Source organism: Oratosquilla oratoria, chromosome 40 (assembly GCF_046742065.1).
Source record: "Oratosquilla oratoria isolate Oo_2021 chromosome 40, ASM4674206v1, whole genome shotgun sequence".
Taxonomy (NCBI): domain Eukaryota; kingdom Metazoa; phylum Arthropoda; class Malacostraca; order Stomatopoda; family Squillidae; genus Oratosquilla; species Oratosquilla oratoria.
The window spans coordinates 24,265,237-24,272,375 of NC_134816.1; the positions used below are offsets into that span (position 1 = coordinate 24,265,237).

Genomic DNA, 7,139 nt, shown 5'->3' on the forward strand with positions numbered 1-7,139 from the left:
CTCACCGTTAGTAAAATTTGCCTGATATTTGGGCAATGAAGTATCATACCCTACATTATTACGACTTTGCTCAAAATTATATGGGCCAATGAATTCTCATTCTAGATGATTTTTTATTGTATTTATTTTATTTATCTATTTTGATTTTGCAATCAAATGTATTTAGCTAATTAGTTAATTTATTACTTGTAGATATATGTAGCCGTGACGCCTTTTCTTTGCTTTGATAGATGGTATTTCAAATAAATTATCCCACACCACACAGAAGTTACCAGTTCGTTACCCGTCTGGGTAACTATAGTCCAACTTGCAACTCAGTCCGGGCGTCAATACTACATTGAGCATGTACACATACCCAAAGCTTTTTTTTTTTTTTTTTATCACAGTATAAGAACTTATTTTTCGAGAATATTGCATTTTAATAATATGTATCAATAGCTATACTTGACAATAAAGGCCACAGTGGTTCCCGGGTAAGTGACAAGTTAGATCGCATGATTTATCTCCGGCGTAGATCTGGGGGCGCAGATAACCTATATTGTTTAGCCGGGCCACAGGTTTCCAGCTTGCCATATTACGATATTCGATGGTCTTGCATTCTGCTTCCGACATTGTAATAGCTTTATTTCTATCTCGCATACGTTTAATCCCTCTTTCTGTGTTGAATAGAGGCATATGGAGTTAAGTACAGTAATATTTTCAATAAATTTCTATCGGTGGCGAATTGTCCAAAGAAAAGGTGGCGAAAAGTCCACGCAATAGGTGGCGAAACGTCCATACAATGGGTGGCGAAAGGTCCAAGAAAATGACAGAAATGAGTGGCGATCTGTCTCAGGTGGCGAAAAACCCTGTTCCCGGATCAAACTACACTCCTTTAAGTGTCTTACTGTTGTGTTATTAGTGTAATAGACTAATTCAACTATATGCAGTCTATTACACTAATAACACATGTGTTATTAGTGTAATAGACTAATTCATCTATATGCAGTCTATTACACTAATAACACAACAGTAAGAAACTTAAAAGAGTGTAGTTTGATCCATACCACCAGTAATCATAGACGGCGGGCTGGACGAGTCGTAGCTGGGGTCGGTAAAATTGCAGAGGATAAGAACGTAAGTTCTCTCTGATCATATTACATGGAAATCACACATCTTAAAGAAAATAGTTCAAATAATGCAACCATACATATATAGAAGCGTGCATTTGAGCAAAACCCGTCCTTGTTTGGGTTTTGTTGTTTTGTTCGGCTTTTCTCCGTTTTTGTTCGGTTTGTTCGGCAATTAGTAAGACCCAATACTAGTGCATAAAGCTAAGATCAGAACATGTTACTACAAATAATAATTTTTATAAAAGAATAAAAAATTAAGGCACCAGTAGTATTAAACCAATAAGATATAGCAAAATAGTTAAAAAAGTAACAAAATAGAATTATCCTTGTTGGGTATTAACGTGATACGGGTGTTTGAATGATGTAAACAGTGTATGATGTATATTGTAAGTGAGACTTTGTGATTTTTTCTTTTTTGCATGACCATGGAGTGGAAGAAAATTGACTAAAAGTATGAAATTGGTAACGGTATCTAAGATTATTCATCGAAGATAAGAATAATAATGGTTGCAAGAATTAGACAAAATAAATAAATAATGTAAACAGAGGATATTAGACACTTAGGAGAGAAAATGTACAACAATTTTGCTACCCCTTAAAAGTACATACTTTCTTTGAATTTTTTTCGTTTTCTATATTTAAACTATGTTGGTCATGTATCCAAGTACAGTATACAGTATGCATGGATAAAGCAATCGTGACAAATGCACGACACCTAAATATATTTATATATTTTTATTTGCTCCATAACTGCATGTCAATCAATCAATCAATTTATTAGTAAAAGTAATTTCCAGATTTTCGACATAAGAAACCTAAAACCAGAAAACTTGTTGAACAGCGATTCTCATACAGTTTACTGTCGTTTGCCTCTGTCCTGTATGATCTATTTTAGAGTACACAATCCGTCCCCAACTCGGCTTAAGATAACATTACAAATTCACAGTGAAAAATTGTCATTTTGCAGCACTTTTTTCTGAAAAGGCGTGTTATCTCTCTATGGAAATTGAATGAAGAAAATCTTCATAAATTAAATTAATTTTTATATGCAGTTTCCTTTCATCATTAAAAAGAATCCCAGGACTGTCATTCAACAAGCGATCAGCTGATTAAATGTAAACACGTTGGTAAAAAATGAAAATATAATTCTCAATAGATGGCGCTGGTAAAAGACTAGTTTTGTCGTCTGCACCGTACCACAAACGTACCGGTGATCGATGCAACATATACGAAAAAGTAGTTGCCACTATAATTGAGAAAGCTTCATAATAAAACAAGAATAAAATTATATACCATATTTATCTTTCATAACCATAGGAAAATATTCATTAAATTTCCATTTATACATTTGCGTTCCTTAGTTTCCATCATGACAGAATTATATTTTCCAATGTATGTATGAGAATATATATTTGCTTAGCTTGATCAACGTCACTTTGCATGGTTATGTGTGTTTCAGGTGAATCGCAGAATATAAGTAATGGTCCAACCTCATCAATATTTGTTTTCATTATATACAAACATTCATGCAAACATACAGTAGTATATAAACCAAGAATAGATTTTATGTGATGCACACATACAAAGATTTTATTCTATCACAGAGGTTAACTGTTTGAAAATTTGGAAGACGGTTAGTCGATATACAAAAGCAAAGAATCATGTAATAGAGAAAAATATGCTATGTTTAAAAGAGCCTCGTATCGATCGTACTTCTTTCAATTACGAAACTATTGCCAAGTAGGGCAACGGCACCACCGCTAACAAAACATACCTACTTCTCTTAGAAATGTATGATTATTTTCATATCAAGATTATCGTACAGTTGACATGTCAAGAAATTATATGTTATATTTTTATCTTTTATATATGATTTATTTCTATGTAATTTTTATTTGAGATTGGTTGTAGTTACGATAAATAAATGTTTAGCGCATGCGTTGAAGATTTCGTCATTGTTGTCCTGAGACTCGTCCGTTCGCTGAGCCTGATGTGGAGTGTAAGGAAGTGGATTTCTTAATAAATCGCTTTTACTGCGGCTTACTCTAGCTTCAGTTATTACTGGGGGAAAGACATAATACTACCAAAGGTAAGTACTTGTTTTGATGATAATGTTTGAGAGAAGGATGATGTACTTGATATAACAAGTGGAAAATAGCACAACTTGAATCTATTTTTAAAACGAGTGTTTATAAATCTGAACAGGCCTTCCAAAAATTTAGGCGCGAGATCGAATTATTCTATATAAAGCTTATATTGGAAATTTATGTGGCAGTCGGAAGTCCACAAAAACAGGTTTTATATGTTTGTTTTCATTCTAATATTACTTTGTCATGCTACTCCGTAACTAACCGGGTTAAAGTTGTGTTGGATCAACACACCTATGGCTGCATTTACTGCTTACGTGTGAATGATTTTTGACGCAGCCCGAAGGGATTTCTCCCCGTCTTCTCTTTTTCTGCATGAGGGGACGAAAAAAGGAAGTCGGCGGTTATGGAAAGTGGCCTTGCTGTGGATGTACTGTGTCTTGCTGCATTGCTTCTGACCCAGGGCAGTGGGCAGGATTATGGGATACTCGTACAGGAATGACCCATCATCCATGAGGAGCTAAGATGATAGAGAGGGAAAAGTGGTGGATGGGAGTGGAATAGGTAGGATTAGGTATGTGCCTTTGACTGTTACCTCCATTATAAGGGGGGAAAATATGTCTTGCTACATAAATTATTAAATAGATAGTACCCTTGATTTTTGCTGACTGGTATGGGAAAGGTCCTTGTATAAATTTCCTTGGGAAAATATTTGTCTGCATTACATTAGTGTAGGACAGTTTCCATATCGCTGGCTTATATTGGAGAAGAGGAATAGTTGCCAGTAGTATATGATTGTGCTTGAAGATTATGAAAATACATACATTTATCAAGGGCTTTTCCCTCTCGCACAGGGGAAGTAGTCAAAGTCAAAAAGGCATAAATCCACTCCCCCCTATTTCAACCCTACATACTCCACTCCCATTCACCACCCCTCCCTCCCTCCCTCCCTCTTTATTTGGCTCCACCTGGGTGACTGATCATCCTTGCATCTCGCTTATTGCCTCTCGGAAAAAAATTAATAGTTATCGAGCTTAGTCTGAAGTCCGAGTGTCTTTATTTTATTTATTATTATTATTTTTTTTTTTTAGCAATTTTTTCTATTATTGATTTCTGCCAAGAATAACATATTATACATATTTACTATGTATAGTACTAGTCTTACCTGTATTGTATTTTATTGTATGTATGATTGAATCCGAATAAAATCAAATAAAATGAAAGCATGTTAACATATTATATATTAACATATTACATAATATATTACATTGATTTACAAGTTTATTATTTAACTTTCTGTTGCAATACTGTGTAGGTGTGCACTTCTAAATATTTACCATCATTACCATATCCAAACTAATTTAGTCACAGGATTTGGGAAGTGTTTGGATATACGAGGTAAAATTATCCTCCTCCCCAATATCCACTGCTACTCCGGTACTATATTATCAATTCTAAAGGAGTAAAGTTGATTATAGTAAACAAATCATGTTTGGATAATGGTTCAGTAACAAAAAAATTCAAGGGTTATTTTCTTAAGTTGGAATGGCCAACACGTTGGACGACAAACCTAAGGGCAAATGGTTTTTCAATATGTATTATTAAATACTGGAATTCTCTGCCGGAGTGGGTTATCATGTCTGGGAATATCTTTACTTTTAAAGAAGATTATGATAAGCTTGTTGGATTACCTGAGGCTTTTTGAAATATGTAACATTAAGAGGTGGGGAGTCTTATAAGAAGATATTTCTTGTTCCCACACTGTTTGACTAGATGTAAGATTATATATATATATATATATATATATATATATATATATATATATATATATATATGTACATATGTATGTATGTTTATATATGTGTGTTGCAGGAATTGCTTTTGTCAACCTGTTTATATTTGCATGGGCCAGTAATGTACCTCCAAATGGTAGTCCTGTAAGATGGATGTCAAAGTTGTCTCTGTCACTTGTCTTCAAAACCTGTCAGCACCCTCACCTCCGTCAGGAGGTGCAGCCCCGAAGGGCTGACACTCGGTCATTGGACTGGGCCCAAGATTTCTCGGTGTCAACTTCAATCAATTTCAGCTATATTTCCTTCTATTTCCTTCATCTTTTCTTATGAGAAGAGCTGACATTTGGTGACTGGTCCCCAACTACTAGAAGCTTGGGATAGAAGAAAGCCCATATCTATACAGCATAGATAATAGGTCAATATTTCTGCCTAGAGAAGTATATCAGAAGGTCTAATGAACATTGTCAGCTTTGGTGGTGGTGTTGTGTTTCTGGTTGATGAAACTTGAAGAAACAATTGTTATTGCCATCACTATCATCATTGTCATCAACGTCACTGTCATCGTCATTGTCATTGTTATTATCTCTGATTTTATTTTCTCAACTTGTATTCATTTATTTATTTATTTTTTATTATTTATTTATTTATTTTTTATTTATCTATTTTTTTTTTTTTTTTTTTTTTTTTTTTTTTTTTTTTTTAGTAGAATAGGCTAAAACTGGTCTACAAACTGGTTACGAGTGCAGAAACTTTGTTTTAAAAGAAGGTTAAATAACTATGGATTGGGATAGAAGGTGGTCATGTACATGCAACTGCCTAGTGTAAGCCTTATGGTCTCTTGCAGTCTCCTTCATTCTTATATTCACACTTCTTTCCTTGTTGGGATTTTTTGTAATGCGGATTTAGTAAGTTTGTTAACTGATTGTTTTATGTCCTCTTCAGTAAGTTTTTTCTTGTTAGGAAATAAAATTTACAATTACTATTTTTTTTTTTTGCCTCTTTTCCTAACTTCCTCTTTTTCTTCATTGTCTTCAACTTCTTCCTCTCCTTTTTCTTCTTCACATTCTTTTTCTTTTTTCATTTTATTGATCCTCATTATCATCATAATTTTCTTTTTAATAATCTATTTCTTTCTTCTTTTTCATTTTCTTGATAATCATAATCTTCATATTTTTTTTTTTTTTTTTTTTCTTCAGTAAACATTTTTATATTATTTAGTCTGAAGGTCAGTGTTTGATTCACATGTAAGGGAAGATTATCTTATGTTAACTCATGTTCAAAGTAACAAGTCATCCAGTACAATTCCCCTACTCGTGTAGTACAACAAAATACTGTTATACAAGATGCAGAATAATGATCATTATTTTGAGTGATGTATTTGTTATGGCCACCACCTTGCAATTTTAGCTGAATCATTTTGTACTTATTCTGGCTAAAGCCAGATGAATTTATTAAGCTGATAGAGAAGTTCCCATACCTTAAAGTGACTAAGTTTATGATTTGGTATTTCTTTTATAATACTAATAATAATAATATAAACATAGATTTGAATCTTTTTGGGTGATAACCTGGTAGCAGTAATTAAGTTCCTCCAGTTCGAAGGATAAACAATTGATGACCACAATGGAAATAGGCTTTCATGCTTTTTTGTGTTATCCTCAGCAATTGTAATTGTAATTTCAAACTGTGTGTTCTTTTCATTATACATATTTAATGTATCTGATTCATTGCCAAATAAAATTATTATTATTATTATTATCATTATTGACTAAGTAAATTAATATCGGGTCCCGGAAAACCTTCTTTGTTTGAAAGTGCATTGCAGCATCAGCCCCCCTGTAAGAGAGCACAAGGAACCAAAATAGCCTAGTAGGCTGTAGCTGTTGCAACTTGTCCTTGGCACCAACAAGTGCCACATACCAGAGAGTGCGTGTGGCACCTGTCAGATCTACATGACACATGGAGCAAAATGTGAATTCCACTTATCCGTGTTTCCATGACATGTGTGGAGGAAGATTGAAGTTAAAGATATAAAGATGGGTTTTTGGGATGACATACATGTATTGTGGTTTGTTATTATGATTTTTACTATATTATTGTTTTGTTTTACTTTTTTGCAAGTATATGGTTACTGTATTAGGTTTCAC

General features: G+C 33.6%; 1 protein-coding gene across 1 annotated transcript in view; it reads left to right on the plus strand.

The window, feature by feature from the left end:
• Positions 1-3,073: 3,073 nt before the first annotated feature.
• The window catches only part of Alas (5-aminolevulinate synthase), a 144,348-nt gene continuing 140,282 nt past the window's right edge, over positions 3,074-7,139 (plus strand). Inside the window, exon 1 of the mRNA XM_076177282.1 lies at positions 3,074-3,201. The gene's annotated coding sequence lies outside the window, so the exon portion shown is untranslated. The remainder of the gene's footprint in view (positions 3,202-7,139) is intronic.